Source organism: Crotalus tigris, unplaced genomic scaffold, assembly GCF_016545835.1.
Source record: "Crotalus tigris isolate CLP2741 ecotype Arizona unplaced genomic scaffold, ASM1654583v1 scf7180000018040.1558517, whole genome shotgun sequence".
NCBI classification, from domain to species: Eukaryota; Metazoa; Chordata; class Lepidosauria; order Squamata; family Viperidae; genus Crotalus; species Crotalus tigris.
The window spans coordinates 1,066,328-1,083,671 of NW_024096790.1; the positions used below are offsets into that span (position 1 = coordinate 1,066,328).

Below are 17,344 nucleotides of genomic sequence, written 5' to 3' on the forward strand. Positions count from 1 at the left end.
GGGAGAAAAAGTACATTTTCAGGGACACAAAATATGCTAAAATCTTCATGGTGAATTGCAGGGAGATTCTTCTCTATTGCTTGTTATGGTTTTATCACGTATATACTGAGGAAGTTGATTACTTTGAAATGGTACCTCTTTTCTTTTCGTCCTTTTGTTTTGTTGCACAGAGCCAAACAAACACCTACACATTTCAGCATGTGGTTATATTTGTATTATTGGTGTTGACAGTCTTATAAATTAACTTCCATATTTGGATTTTTCTAAAATGAAAACATATGTTTGAAAACTATTTAGAAACATAGGTGTCTGAATGATGGGAAAAGAGCTGTCATTATATTGTTATTATATTTGAAAAAAAGGCAGATTTTTTTTTCAAAGTTGTTGAATTTAGGAGCTCTTTGTTAGTATTCCAGATTTATCATTAATGCTATAATTCAGATTCTGGCATAACTACTTTTAATGGTTATGCTTTCTATTTCCATTTGACTGCTATTAAGAGAAGAATAAGTAATTTTTGTGTTTCATGTTTTTATAAAGTGCATCCACCAACCAACTGCCAGATAGATGTTCAGTTCTAATATTCTTGACAACTCAAGAAAGATCAGGAAGCAATTTTTCAAAAGAGTTCAATAATAAGAGATGACATTTTCATTTATTTAGAATATTTCTGGCCTACATTTATGGTGAAAAGCTCTCCCAAGGGAGCTTACCCATATAAAAGGGACAAACAGTAATAAAAGCAACATCAAAACAGACATTTAAGAAGGCACAGCACAAAGTACTCCTCAAAATAATAAATTTAATCACTATTTTAGCTGGGGCCTTAACATTCGCATAGATTGACTTTTAAAAAAACCAAGAAAGCATAATGACTCCTGATCCCTTAGTAAATGAAGATGGCATCTACTCCCCAGAGATGGCCTCATCAGTTCCATAACTACCAAAGACAGATTCCAGCTTTGGGGTTTTGCCAGAGTTCTATACTTAGGTGTCTTTTCCCTGTCCATTTACTGTTTAGTTTCTTAAAGAACAATCAAGGAAGCTTAATAGACAGAATTTTTTTCCGAGTACTGACTTCCTGCATTTCAGAGTTTCTGTATGGAGGGACATCAGCTGTGGTGTGTGTGTGTGTGTGTGTGTATGTGTGTGTAGAGCCATACAAGATCAGATCAAGAACCCTTTAGTTCAGCATTTTATTTCCATCAGTGGCCAGCCAAATGCTTTTGGAAAACTCACAAGAGAACACAGAGGGATGAGTTCTCCTATGTGATTTCTTTGCACAATTTTGTATTCATGACATCAATCTTTTGTAAATGTAGGCACTGTTTTCCCCATGATTAATAACTGTAGATGAACTGGCTTAACCCCTTTTTTCAAATTATCTATGCTACTTAACGTGATTACCATAATGATATCTTCTAACAATACATTGTGTAAGTTTGCTATTTGTTATTTGAAAAAGTACCTGCAGCCAGCTGCCCAAATCTACTTTCACTTAATCCTATTTGATGAACCTAATTTCTGAAGTTTTCAGAGTGAAAAATTTCTCTCTAGCCCACTTTCTTCTTACAGTTCATGCATGCCCTGCAGAGTTGCTATGATTTGGGTGGCCTATAAATATGATTTATGAATGAATGAGAGCAAGAAAGATAACATAGCACCAGCAATGCCATTTCTGATAGAAAAGGTTTTGGATAGCATATGCCATTTCTTGTTTAAGTTGAGCAATATTTCTCCACATTCATTTTAAGTATACAGAAAAAGAGGAGAAATGGCAAAAGTAATGAAGACAGGCAGGCAAATTGTTAGGCAACATCAGTTCTCAGCTAGTAGTAGTTTTCTTCTCTGGATTTGGATGCACCATTCCATCATTTGAAGGCTCAATTGCTAGCCCTATGCAGCATTCTTTTGTGTACAGGTAGATCATGCCAGCTTTCCCCAATCAATAGTTCTTCAAATGTAGGGTATCAGTGCGCCCGGTTCTTAGCCTAAGTGCTCTTGCACTTGTTAGCTGGTGGTTATGTGCGTTGAAATGCAACATCTTCAGAGGCCCCAAAAGACGAGACTGTATACTGTATTTGGTTTTCAGTTTTGTTGTGTTTGACTTGTTTTTGATTTGGTTTCTTATGTGAGATACGACAGGAATGTTTTTTAGAACCACAGAATGGAATATAAATGTATGAATGAGCAAATCCACAGAATACCCAGAAGATACTTATAACTATTGCATATATTAGGTATTATTATATTTGCAATAATAAATGTGTAAGATAAAAGTAAATTCTGAAAATGATTCTTCCAAAAGACAAATGCTCAAAATTCATTTTAACGATTACTGTGGTGCTTTCAGTGGCACTTATTCTATATAGATCATATTGTATCCTTTAAAACAAGGGTGTCAAACTACCGGCCCACGGGCCAGATGCGTCACACCAAAACCACACCCACCCCATTGCCGGCAATGGGGAAAATGTTGCGATACGTTGCGACACATCATGTGACGTCGCAAGTTTGATACCCCTGCTTTAAAATATATGTTTATAAAGCAACAATGTATCTTTATATTTCTTAAGAGAGGAAAAAGGATGGTTTACAATGTAATAATACATTTTTGGATTGTGCTTATTGGTTAATCCCATTAGCACAGTCTCCTGGCAAATTCTCTTGCACATCTCTTGCAGTATTTTTTTTTTAAAGATTCTCATTACAAACTTTTTCATGCAACTTCTTCTTAATTTCAATTAATTTTAATTTCTTTTATATAATTAATTTATATCCGGTATAGCTAGATACATAAAAGAACAGAGGTCATACATTTTTAATAATTGGTTGTTCTGCTGGTGGCATCAGCTAAAATATTCTTGCCTACAGAATTAGGAAATGGACAGGTGCCCTGTCTTCTTTTACATCTGGTCCTATTGTGTACAAATCTCACTGAGTTTGCCATTGAGTTTCTCTACTAGCATATAGTCATTTCTTAAGAGTTGGATGAATCATGAGTTTGTGGTAGACCACCAGAAGCAACCCGTGAATAAAAGTTGCATTTATTTATGCAAGATAAAATAGGATGACATTCCATTAACTAGATGATGATGGGGGTGCACAATGTGGGCTCCTGCTTGAAGAGCAAGTGGTAGCCATGGTTAGGAGGGCCTTTGCACAATTTCAAGTTGTGCATCAGTTGTGCCTATTCTTGGACTGGGAGGCTCTGCTCAGTATCACTCATGTGACCTTGTGACCTCCTGTCTGGATTACTGCAATTCACTCTACATGGGGATGGCTTATTACCATGTAGGTGTTGGTTATCTGGCACATATAACACCACTACTTTATGAGCTGGATTGGTGGCCAGTGTGCTTCCGAGTGCAATTCAAGGTGTAGGTTAGAACTCTTAGAGCCCTGCATGGCTTGGGATTGGGGTACCTTGAGGGATTGTCTCAAACTGGTTGTTTGTACCCATCCAGTCCAGTCAGTTGTTGGTTGTTTCTACCCATCCAATCCAGTCAGATCCTGGCCCATCGATTAAGGAATGCCAGTATGTAGAGCCCAGAAGGCATGCGTTTTCTGCTGCTCCATTGATGGAATATTCTCCCTCTGATGATCAGGATGGGCCTGACCATGCTAGCCTTTTATACAGCCTTAAAAAGCTGGTTCTGTATCCAGCCCTGGAGTTCTAAGTAAGTGAAGAGACCGATCTTCTGGATATCTTAGTGATTTTGGGTTGTAATACTTTCTCAATTGCTATGTATTTTAATTTTTGTGTTTGTTGTGATTTTTATTTTTATTTTGTTATTGCCCACCACCCAGAATCACATACTGAGTTGGACAACTATATAAATTGATTCAATAAATAAATATTTATTTGTTGCCCTTTCACTAAAAGCTCAAGATCTAGGCTGCAAAAACCTGAATGATCATGAAATGACAATGAACAGATTTTCTTTATTTCTGTGTAGCCATCTAGTGGTTGTTTGGAGTTTTGTAGTCCAAATCTGGTAGCCCTGTGAAATTGCCTTTGAGTTGGGCTCAGCTGCTGCTGATTTCATGGCAAAGCCTTTGACATGTTCTTGGCAACAATATAAGTCATCTGACTTTGCATTATTCTAGATCAGGGTTGTCAAATTGCTGGCCCGCAGGCCAGTTGCATCATGCAAAGACTGGCCCACCCCAGCTCCGGCAATGGAAAAAGAAGTTGTGACATGTGACGCAATGAGTTTGACACCCATGTTCTAGATTATGTGGATATTTATTTATTTATCAGTCCAGCTTACAACCCAGAAGTTTCTGGTGGTTTCCCATCCAAGCACTAAGCAGTTCTGATCCTGTGTAGCTTCAAAGCACAAGATCAAGTAGTGACATCTGCTAAAGACATCAATTGTGCTGTCCTGCTTACAGATAACACCCACGTAACTGTAGTTTAGTGGATTTATTAATATTCTCCTGCAACTCCCTTCACCAAAAACCCAGAACTGTCCCAATTAAGTCCAGCCACAAGCAGCCCAATGCTAGTCCATAAAGCAATGGCCAGTGAGTCCACAAGACACTTGAAAGTTTCCCAGTCAAAATGAACCCACCAGGCAAAATTAAATCCACAATACAAGAGGGTTCACAAGGCAAGAAAAGTCCAGAGTTCACCAGGCACAAACTAAGTCAAGGCAGGGTGTTGTCCAAAGCAGGATCAGGTGCAGCAGGCAATTCCTTTTCCTCATCACTGACTGGCTCCAGCTGCATGCTTTCTCCACCTGAAGCTTCTGGGCTGTCCTCTGCAGCTGTGTTTGAGCCAAATCCTTCTCAGATGGCTGCTTGGAGCCATTAACCAACTCACCTCCAGAGGTGCCTAGAACTGGTTCATCTTCCTCTGAGCTGACATCTGGAGAGATAACTGGGGAAGCATCCTGGGGAGTCATCGCGTCAATTAAAAACACAGCAGCCTAAAATACCAATCAATAGCTATGTTCCCCTACCATATTAAGCCATAAACTAGTTAAGTATGTTTTAACTTAGTGCACCCAGGCCAAGTAATTTGGCATTTTATGCGAATCCAGAAAATTAAATTAATTGAATCAGCTATGGTACATTTCATCTTGAACAGGCATGTTGCACAAATAGTCATATGATACAAACTGTTTTTATTCTGATCTATCTTTTTTTTTTTTGGCCATGACTCAGTTCTGACAGTGACTTAAAATAAGCAGTATGTTTGTGCAGTGCAAATATGATATATACAATGCACCTATGAATCAAGCAATAATAATTAAAAATAACATTCAAGGAATTAATGATTATTATTAGAGCAAATAATATTTTTCTGAGCTTCAAAATGATGGGTTTTTTAAAAAAGGTTTACTCTACTGCCACTAACAGATAATTCAATTAAAATAGTTTTTCAGACTTCCTGATATTGTGAATGAATCTGAATATCAATAATATTTAGAGTATAATTATAGTAATCCATTTTTTACTGGACCTTAGTTCACTAACTGTATCTTCATTACATATTTCAAGTTTCATTAACATTCTGCAAGGAAGGTTATTCTAAAAACTCTCAAATAACTTGTTGTATTGTCAGTGTGAGGGGACCTAGTGGGAAAAACTCTCAAAACTATTAGAAAGCTAGAACGTATGAAGTACAATATTGTAATTTCACTTTGTATTTTCTTTATTCTTGTCTTAATAATGGTTCAGGAACTCGTGTTTTGGAACACAAAAGAGTTCTTTAAAATTCTAGCAATTTATTAAAAGAAGAAAAAAGTTAACATAACCTGGTTAGGAGGTGGCATGAGGAAAAACAAAGCAAAAAGTACATCCCCAAAATATTTTAACATTAATAAAAATGGAAAAAGCAGAGCTAGATAAAAGCATTTTTACATTCACTGATATTTCAACAAATCATTTTAAAAAGCATTCATTCCTTATTTAGTTGAAATTGAATAATGTATAATCACAAGGGTGGAAATTGCTGGCAACATTTAAATTAATGCTTCTAATTTAGCTTCTGCTTGATGCCATCTGAATCCATGCTCAGCGTTAACATTGTTTGAAGATGTGAAAAAACAGTTTCACTAGAAAGAGCGAGCCTTTTCTATGTTGGAAGCCACTGGACTAGATATATCTCCAAATTCTTTTGATGGCAGGCTTTCCTCCTGATCATATGCTGAGCTTGTTTAACCAGCTGTGAAAGGCTGTGGAAGCAGATGCCGCTGGGAGCTTGGCTCGAGATGCTACCTGACAAGCCTATTTTGTGTATGTGTTCTGTTTCAGGTGATGATTTGTTGCTTATACTGAAGGATTTTATAGCCTTCTGAAAAGTTCCATAGCTGGGCTTCAGAACTATTGCGAACGTATCTACATTGAATCTGAAATTGTTGGCAGGTAATAGGCTGTAAGAGTATTTTGTTAAATTCACATCACGGTGATAAGTTGGAGCAAGTTCAGAGGAGGGCTATGAAGACGATGAGTGTGGAAGCCAGGTCCCATGACCAACTGTTAAAGATCCAGCCTAGAGGAAATAACTGAGGGAAGATATGTCAGTAGTATTCAAGTATTTTAAGAACTGTCCCATGGAGGAAGAAGAAGACTTTTTCTTTTTTGATTTGAAGGACAGGACTGGAACCAGTGAATTAACATTAAAGGAAAGGGATTCAGGCAAGAATTCAGGAGGAACCTTCTGATTTTGTCAGCTGTCACCCCGTGAAATAGACTGTGTCACTTGAAGTGTAAGCATGTAAAAATGTAAGTAAATAAATAGGTACCACTCTGGTGGGAAAAACTAGCAACGTTCAATGGAGAAGTGTGAGCTGCTACCAGATCTGCCTGGATGTGAGCAAGGTCAGGAGAAGAAAGCCCAGGTGACCCAACATCCTCCAAATGCTGCTAGCCAACTGATGTAAAGCTAGTTTTCCCCCTGCGGTGTTCTGTGGATAGTGCTCATGAGTGAAGAAAATGAACTAGCAATCTTAGGCTACAAGAACTACTCTGTGTAAAAAGCAGTGTAGACTTCCTTGGCTATGTATGCTATACACTAAACATTTTATTAAAAATTAAGTGGTGTGTTCTCCTTCAATGGAATTCTTCATTTGTCAGAGATGCTGTAGCACAGTGGTCCCCGATCTTTATGGCTTGGTGGCTTGGGGGGGGGGGGAGAGGGAAACTGGTCCACTGCTTGCGCAAGTTGAGCCATGTGTGCATGCATGCGCCAGGCCATCACTTGTGCAAGCTGAACTGTGGCAATGTGCACTGGGCCACTGCTCATGCAAGTCAAAACGTGCTTAGGCTTGTGTGCACTGGCCATCCCCTTGCGCGGCCGTTTCCAAACAGGGCACGGACAGGTAGTGGGCCACAGCTCAAAGGGTTGGAGACCCCTGCTCTAGCAGGTCCTACACCAAGAAGAATAAATGATCACTAAGAGTCTTTCCAATCTACAGTCCTATGATATAATCTGTCCTAGTACTTTTTACATGTGTCAAAATAAAATCTCTAGCGTTTCCTGCCAGTCAAAGCAGTTGGGAATTCTTATATTCCAGTATAGCTTCGTGGAATTGCTGTTTTGCCATATCTGGAGACATTTGAATTAAATACATCATGATGGAAGTCTGAAATAATGGTCAGCAGTTGCCCTCGCCAGTGCTGCTGCTGAAAGGGTAAACAAAGGGAAAGGGGCTTTCTGCAGGACTTTGGACAGTTCCTTGGAACACAGTTGTTGCTTCACCAAGAAATTTAAAGCAGACCAAGCTGTTTTAGGGTGTGTGTGTCAATTGTATGGAATTTTAGGGTTCTGCAAGAATTTGATGGGATTCCATAAAAAAAAACTAAGCATGAGGGAGATGGAGACAGAATGTGAGAGAGAATATTCAATCAAATGCAGCCAAAGGCATCCATACCATTTTTTCTAGGGAAAAGCAATCATTTCCCAATCACTGAACATTGATTTGAGTGAAATATTAACCTCCCATATTATTGTGAAATTCAAGTTTTAATCTTGAATTTAAAATGGAATGTTTGCATTTATGTTTTATAGTAAATGCATTACAGTGTTAATACATTTACTATAATTGTAGTTTACCTCTAATACTTGACACTGATCATTAATGGAGGAGCATTAATAAATTGCAAGAAATACGAGTTTTGTTTTATTGCCAGTTTTCCATTTCTAGGATTTTGCCTCTCGATCAGAGTTTCCAAGATTTCCTTTTTAATTAACCACAGATTCTTTAGCCTGAAAAAGTTTGGGCCCCCTTGCTATATAGAGCGTTGCAGAGATGCAACGTTTATCCCCCTGTGTACTCGGAAGCACCTTTTTGAAACAGAATCCAAACCGTTCCTAAGTAGCATTTCCTTTGGGGAAAGAACGAGCAGAAGCTTAAAGGGATGCTAGGAAGCTGACTTACCTTAGACTGCCTGTTTACATTGGCGGTGGCTGTCCAAGGTCAAAAGGAGAGACTTTTCACATCAGCTGCTACTGATCCTCTTAGTCAGAGCTGCCAGGTATTGAACATGGAATCATGCAGTGCTAGTGCAGTGAAAGAGTTTCAGGTTGTGGCCATATATTCAGGCAATTGGGATGTACTCAGTTTCCTCCTCCAGGACCTACAGGAGCGGAAGTAGAATGACCATATATATGTCTGTTGTTATAAAGGACAGTTCTTTATTTCAGAAAACTGTCCTTTAGACTTATTTATTTTTCAAAAACTCACTTTTGTTCTTTATTTTGGTCATCTAATTTTTTATTGTACAAACAGGCACAGTCTTTCACATTTTTATTGTACAAACTTTTTATTGTACAAACAGGCACAGTCTTTCACATTCATATGAACAATATTGGAATTGAATTGCCTTTTTAAGGAAAATTTACATTTACTGTTTGATTTTAATTCTTTTATAAGAATATATGCTTTTGTAAAGTTGTTCTTAATTTTGCACTTGGATATAACTTTATAAAGCAAAATTATAAACATACAGTACACACACACACAAACATACACTCGTCCTTATGGACCTTTTTCAGATTTGCCCCTTTTTTAGATTTGTCCTTTATTTTTTCCAAGAAAATTTGGTTGCTGAAGGTATTAGGAATATTGTTTGATTGGTGAGGTAATAAACTTTGAAATTGAGCTTTAAAGGAAAAACAATTTTCTGAATATAAAGTTGTCTAATCTGCAACTTTTTGTTTTTGAGCACCTGTTCTCAGCCCCTCCTTTCTATAGGAACAAGTACGGTAGCTGATTTCACTGAAAAATTGTATTTTTAGGAACATATTTTATTTTTGGAATCTTTTTATAAACAGAAGTGGAAAGAGTTCTCAGTTATAGTATTTTTTTAAACAAGACTTCTTATTGAGATCTTATTTTATTTAGGGCTTCTCTCCACACTGCATAATTCAAAGACTTCTTTGGTAAGTTTGGAGAGAGAGGATTAAAATAGCTTGGGAAACCTGTTTACTTGAGTCCCCCTACTCCCCAACAATTTGGAAAACTCAACAGTGGCCACAGGATTGGAAAAGGTTAGTTTACATTCCAATTCCAAAGAAAGGCAGTGCCAAAGAATGTTCAAACTATCGCACCATTGCACTCATTTCACATGCTAGTAAAGTTATGCTTAAAATCCTACAAGCTAGACTCCAGCAGTATGTGGATCGAGAACTACCAGAAGTACAGGCAGGATTTCGAAGAGGCAGAGGAACTAGAGATCAAATTGCCAACATATGCTGGATCATGAAGAAAGCTAGGGAGTTCCAGAAAAACATCTACTTCTGCTTCATTGACTATGCTAAAGCCTTTGATTGTGTGGATCACAACAAATTGTGGCAAGTTCTTAAAGTGATGGGAATACCAGACCATCTTATTTGTCTCTTGAGAAACCTATATGCGGGTCAAGAAGCAACAGAACTGGAACCACTGATTGGTTCAAAATTGGAAAAGGAGTCCGGCAAGGCTGTATACTGTCGCCCTGCCTATTTAACTTATATGCAGAGCACATCATGAGAAAGGCAGGGCTAGATGAATCAAAAGTTGGAATTAAGATTGCCGGGAGAAATATCAACAACCTAAGATATGCAGATGATACCACTCTAATGGCAGAAAGTGAAGAGAACTAAAGAGCCTCTTGATGCGGGTGAAGAAGGAGAGTGTAAAAGTAGGCTTGAAACTCAACATTAAGAAAACCAAAATCATGGCATCCGGCCCTCTCAATTCCTGGCAAATAGATGGGGAAGAAATGGAGGTAGTGACAGATTTTATTTTTCTGGGCTCCAAGATCACCTCAGATGGGGACGGCAGCCAAGAAATTAAAAGACGCTTGCTCCTGGGGAGGAAAGCTATGGCAAATCTAGGCAGCATTCTAAAAAGCAGAGACATCACCCTGCCAACAAAAGTGGGTATAGTCCAGGCCATGGTTTTCCCAGTTGCAATATATGGCTGTGAAAGTTGGACCATAAGAAAGGCTGAGCGCAAAAGAATTGAGGCCTTTGAACTATGGTGCTGGAGAAGACTCTTGCGAGTCCCTTGGACTGCAAGGCGTTCAAACCGGTCAGTCCTAGAAGAGATCAACCCCGACTGCTCTTTAGAAGGCCAGATCCTGAGGTTGAAACTCAAATACTTTGGCCACCTAATGAGAAGGAAGGACTCCCTGGAGAAGGGCCTAATGCTGGGAAAGATGGAGGGCAATAGAAGAAGGGGACGACAGAGAATGAGATGGCTGGATGGAGTCACTGAAGCAGTAGGTGTGAACTTAAATGGACTCCAGAAGATGGTAGAGGACAGGAAGACCTGGAGGAACATTGTCCATGGGGTTGCGATGGGTCGGACACGACTTTGCAATTAACAACAACAACAAAGAGAATTGTGATCTGTGACAGCAGCAGTAAAGATCCCGTTGGCAGCACTAGTTGACTTTTTTTACATAGATTATTATAACTGTCAGATACAGTTCCTAAATTGGTCAATGTTGATTATTCTTTGAATTACCCCTTAAACTGAAGCACAATTAAGCTTTATAAATACCATATAGCAGGAGTCCCCAACCTCCAGTCCATGGACCTGTACTGGGCTGTGGTCAGTTAGGAACTGGACCATGCAGCTGGAGGTGCACTAAAGGCACATCTTCCACTTCCGGGCATGAGTCGAGACTGCAGGGGTCTTGGCAGGGGCAGGAGAGTGGCTGGGCAGAAAATGTGTTGCTCAGTGCAAAGGTCCTCTGGCAGCTGCACTTGCAATTGGCTACTGCTCCTCCTGCTACTATTTCTTCTTCTTCCTCACTTTCCTCCTCTCCCCCTCCTGACACCCCAGCTGAGCTTGCTCATCCTTCGTGTAACTCTCCAAGTTTGCAAGATAAGCACACGCACCAGCCCAGCTTGAAACCGGCAGCTTCCCCAAAGCCTCATTGGAGGGGGATCCTCCCAAGGTATGTGTATGTGAGGATGTTTTTTTTGTCAGGGTGCAAATAGGGGCAGGGAGAAGCTACCTTTCACCATAAGCCCTGTGTCTCCAAGGGATCCTGTCTCTCATCTGCACCTTTTCTAAGCCCTACCTGGCTTGCAGAGGGGGAGGGGAGAAGATACATTTCCCTTTAACCACTGTGTCTCCAAGGGGATCCCTCTCTCATTTGCACCTGTTCCGAGACTGCTGGGCTGGTTTGGTCTCTCTCTCTCTCCCTCTCCTCTCTCCTCTCTCATGTTGTTCTCAGCACTTCCTCAACATGCTTGGTTTTGCAGGAAGGCTGAGTTTAGGACTATCTCTTCCTTCCCACTTTCTTAGAAGCATAAAGTCACTGATCTAATCTAATACAATATAATAATGATAGAAATAAGTGCATTATTTATTTGTTTGTTTGTTTATTTAGAAAATTTTCAATAAATGTAATACACTTGAATCATACTGAACCCCCCACCCCCTCCATCCCACCCCACCCCCAGTCCATGGAAAAATTGTCTTCCATGAAAACATTCCCTGGTGCCAAAAAGATTGTGAACCTCTGCCAGACAGAATGGTTTTTAGGAGGGGAATACTGTAAATATAGGGCTATTCAATCTGGAGTGTCTGCAGAACTCTTGATAGCCATTAGTCAGCAACAAAAGGATATAGAAAACTCTCCTTGCTGCCCATCTTGTAGTTGTCTGGATTCTTGCTGACCAAATATGGTAGCCCTTGCTAACTATGAGTGCATGAGTGTGTCATGTGAAGTCAGTCAGTATTTTCTTTATAAAGAACAGATACCTCTTTGTTATTTTAAATTAGCCTTTTTAATGCTTCGGCAAACCTTTCATTTCCATAAATGTGCTGCTATTGATCTCTTATTTTGTAGTACACCTTGTTTTGATCCCTTTCTTATTGACATTTGCCACTTGAGTTCTCAATTATAGGGATCGGTTCTGTGCGCAACTAGGTGGACAGAGCTCTATCAGCGTGTTCCCCAGTTAATAAAAGAGGCTAACTGTCCCAAAGATGCTGTTCAAGAGACAACTGGATTTTATTAGTTTTTTCTTGAAAACATTGTCCTTCTCATCCAAGAAGCTTTTTCAATTGTTCAGGCTAATATTACATATTATACAGTACGTATAAGATATAAGGAAGAGAGACATGCAATCCTGTGCTTTTAGTCATACCTTAGATTAGTTGCCTTGTAATATAAGCTTTCAGCTATATCATTATGTGAATCTTTGCAGCACTTTTATATCTGGCACAGCACTTACTTTTATATCTGGCACAATCACGTGGAGAAATTTTTCTCTTCCTATTTCTCAGTATCATGAAGTTTGGTAATGATGCTTCATTCAACTGTTTCTGGAAACTGGAACCTGAAAAGACATTCTACATCCCCACTATATGCTCATTAATCCATACTTTAGTACAGAGATTAGTCTAAGCGGGAGCCTTTGTTGATGCCTTGGTCTCCTTAGATGTTCCTTTTAATCCATAGCAACCACTTTCTGAGAACATAACCATTGAATTAAGAATCATGGTTAAATATTAAAGAAGGCATTAAGGTAGATTTGACTGCTGTACTCCTCAATCTGTTTGGTCATTTCAATTATCTGTTCTACAGTGGTGTGGAATTATATGCTTCTCTTTGCACAATTTTGGGCCAGCTTCTCCTTTCTCAGCAGGAGGTATTGAGAAAGGAACAATCTGACTTTTAAAATAGCTCCCTGAGCAAGTGTAGCAAATTGTCACCATGTCTTTTTTTTCTCTACAAGTTGCTTCAGGCAATAGATAATTGTGCAGCGGTTGTAAAACGCACCATTTTTGTGGCCAAGCTAGAATCAGTTGGCAGTGGTGAGGAGAAACCTGAAGTGGGAGAATGCATTTTTGAGTGAGAACAAGTTCCCTGGAAATTTGTCACATTTGTTAGTATCAGGCATCTAGTAGAATTTCTGAAAAGTGGTATTAGGAATTGGGGGGGGGGGTATAATGAAGTTGGTTAGAAGATTTTTACGGCAGTACCTGTCTTTTCTCTTGATATATATCTAAGGATCAAATTATAGACAGCTTACAAGGGCCAGCTCTGAAAGTAGAAAAGCCCCAAACAAAACAGGAGACTACCATTCATGGTGGTTACCTTACTTTTATTTGTGTGATAGCTGTCTAAGAAGGTGATTTTTCACCAGTCATGTTGTTATATGCTAAGAAGTACTGGTAACAATCTTCCTAATAAGCTTAAGCAGGTAGTTGTCATCTACATTTAATTCCATTTACAATAATCCATTTTAGGGAGCAGCATGGTGACCCAGAGGTGGAACTCTCACCACATAATCAGGAGGCTGTGAATTCAATCCTAGGTAGCGGCAGATATTTCTCTCTCTGGACGCAAAGAGAAAATATCTGGTGTGAACTCCACATAAGGCGTCAGGAAGGGCATCCAGCCAGTAAATGCTCAGTTCCATTCAGTTACCCTGACTCCACCCCTTCAAGGGATTACAGGATTATTAAAAGAAAAAAGTAATCCCTTTTAGACTGGTTTTCTCCAGCCTGGGTTACCTCCAGATCTTAACATTGCTATGGAATCTTGAGAGTAAAAATGTAAATTTCAAACAACTGGAAAGCACCTACAGTGAGGAAGGTGATGATGTAGCAATGCTTTGCTAATCAAGTTGGTATTATGGAGGAATTAAATTGACATCTCTGGAACCCATAAATATACATAGTTTTATTAAACATATTTATCAAAGTAAAAGCCGTAAGAGAAAATAAAGATAGTAAGAAAAAAGGGAAAGGAAAGATAATAAAGTAGTGGCTTCTGATCTTGATAGCAGTTATAGATACATCTTTATTTTAACACTCTCTCGCTCTCTCTTTCATTACACCATAATTTTCTTCTTTCCATAAATTAGGATTTCTAATCTTCAAACTTATAAAATACAAGTTTATATTTCTCTTTTTCAGTAAAAAGGACATAAGGGGTTTCTAGCCACTAATAAAAGCAGTTTTTGATCTTTCTGTAGTCAAGCAAGTTAATTTTGTCATCTCTGCTGGTTCTGTCATTTTCACCATCTCCATCGTGGATATTCCAGAGTCTTTTCATTTTGCACAAGAGAAGTTCTGATTTATCTTGATCTTTAAAATTTTTGTATCAAGGTCTATATTTGAAACCAAAATTTTCTGCCTTTTTTTTTCTCAAGTCCACCAGGCATGATAAAATGATCCTTCATGTTGTCCACATGAATTACATAACATAAATTTGAAGTACCTTTATAAATTCTAGACAATTTTTCTGGAGTCATAAAGCAATGGTACATTATTTTACAAAAATTCTCTTTTAAGTTAAAATATAATGTTAATTTCACTTCTTTTAAACACATATTTTCCACTATTTCATCAGTATTTTGTGTCCAAAGTTCTTAGCCCATTTTATCATAACACCATTTCACTTCCTATATTTCAATTTTTTAAAAACATTTATACATTTTAGCAATACACATTTATGATTTGTACATAGTTCAACTTCAAATTTCATCTTCTACAGCTCAGTTCTAAATGTACTATTATCTGCCTTAAATCTTTCTCTTAACTGTGTATACCAAAAACGTTGAAAACAAAATTCCTCTGCAGCCAGTTGCTGTCTTGATTCATCTTATATTCTTCATGATCTTGTTCTAATAATTCTGTTAACTGTTTTTATTTCTCTGCTGTTTCTTTCCTATAAATTGCTTCTTGTTCTGAGATATATAAAGGCATTTTTGGACATGGTCTGGGTTGCAATTTTCTGGTCCAAAATATACCAGCTATATTATTGCAGAATCCTGTACTATGCAAATTATGGTGTAACAAAAGTAGTGGGGACGTGTAAAGATAAAAGATGGCAGGACTGAATAAGAGTTATTGAGAGTAGCAGCGGGAGGTGATATTGTTTACGTACCTTGCTTGTGGGTTTCTGATAGGAACCGCTGAGGCCATTTTGGATAGCGGGATGATGGGTAAGGTTAATCTTTCACTGATCCTGCATGGATATTTTTATGTTCTTAAAAAGTCTTTTTCACCTGGAGGCAGGGTAGTCTATGACATTGGGCCTACTCTCATATTGTAGTCTAAACTCCTTCTCCTCTCAAACAACAAACCATCATTGTATAGCAAAACTAACTTATAGGCAATTAATAAATATGTGCAACTGTTTTGATTCAAAGTAGGAAGAAATACAAATACAACTGGTTCAGGGCAGCCTCTCTTCAGCATTCATATAAATTATTTAGACAAAAAAAGAGCCAGTCTCAGAATTGTGAAATATATCAAATTCCCATCAGTCTTAAAAGAGACAGGAATTTTTTTGGAGGGTATTTATAAGGGCATCAGCTTACTATTCCTGTCTTTATTGATTTGGATCTGATAACATCTTCATTGTGATAAAGATTTGAAGCTGATTTAGTTAAAACCCTGAAAATGTCCCTTTCATTTGCAATTGGATAACTTGATATTAAATGGCTTGCCCGGCTGTTAAAATATTTTGAAGTTTAAACAAATGGCATAATTTAAAAAGTATTCAATTGAGTGTCTTGTTTAGTGCTGAAGCTGAAGAAGGGAGAAAATGAGGATGGTTTTTCAACTAGGTAATCTTGCATACAGTTTGAACATTGAATTATATTCAGTATGATTGGGTCAGGGTTCTGAGCTGAAAATGTTGTTTGATTTTGATTTAATAAATGTGTTATTTTGATGACCTATCTCTGTGTGTGGTCCTTTGAGTCAGTGTTAATCCCTGGCAGCAGTTAATCCCTCCCAGTTTTCTTTGCAAGATTTCAGAAGTGGGCTTGCTATTGCCTGCTTCCTAGGGTTAAGAGAAAGCGATTGTCCCAATATCATCCAGCTGGCTTTGTGCCTAAAGAAAGATTAGAATCTGATTTGTAGCCTGGTGCCTTAAACACTACAGCAAACTGGCTTTCTATTTTGGCTGCATAATAACTTCATATTTGAACTAAGACTTTGGATCTTTGGTTTAACAGTTATGATTGAAAACCTTTTCTAATGATAAGTTTAACTAGAGTTATACTGTGTTTTAATATTACATTAAGTCCTGTGTGCTGTTTGACAAAAGTGAACCCTGAATTTTTGGCTAAGAATCCACGTTAGCCAAAAAGCTTTTATGCTAAAGATTGTTCCATTTGGCAATGCCACAATTTGTCACTAGAGATTTTTTTAAAAATAGCTACAGAATGGAATTCCGGAAGGACTCGTAAGATCAACCCCAACTGGTGTCCTCCATACATGTAAGGACTATGACTCTTAAGATTCTCATAAACTGGGAATTTTGACATTTATAAACCCACTGTATTTGCATTTGTACCAAGTTGTACAAGCCAAATAAGATTAAATGTAACTGGAAGTTTCATAATAAATTTCATATTAGAAATATTTTGTCATGTTATGACAAAATATATGTATTTTGGCAAACATATTTTTCAAGGTAACTAAAGTAACTAAATTCCCAGCAACAAACTTTCTGAAGCCACATGATCCAGATAAGCAACTCCTCCTCTTTTCCAGTCATTATAAAAACAAATGTTGGGGTTTTTTCCCCCTTTCATCATGAGAGGAACATACAAATCCCATTTCTTTCTTACTTACTGAGAATAAATCTTCTCTTGTTTTATGTCAGAAATATTCTAAAGAAAGTTTCTCAGATACAGGATTTAGGCATAATTATTTGGGCCAGTCATTCTTTCTGAGTCCAAACCACCTCACAGGGTTGTTGTTGTGGGGCAAAGAGGAAGGGGAAGGTGTGCTGGATATGTTCACTGCCTTGAGTTATTCATAAAAAAAAATAAAGGTGGAATATAAATAAACAAATAAATACATTTTAGGAGCTAGTTCAAAATTGTAAAACCTTTCTATCAAGATCCCACAATCCCATCCTATAG

General features: G+C 38.1%; 1 protein-coding gene across 2 annotated transcripts in view; it reads left to right on the forward strand.

Moving 5' to 3' along the window:
• Positions 1-17,344, forward strand: part of SLC24A4 (solute carrier family 24 member 4) — a 123,207-nt gene that overhangs the window by 10,809 nt on the left and 95,054 nt on the right. The window lies entirely within an intron of this gene.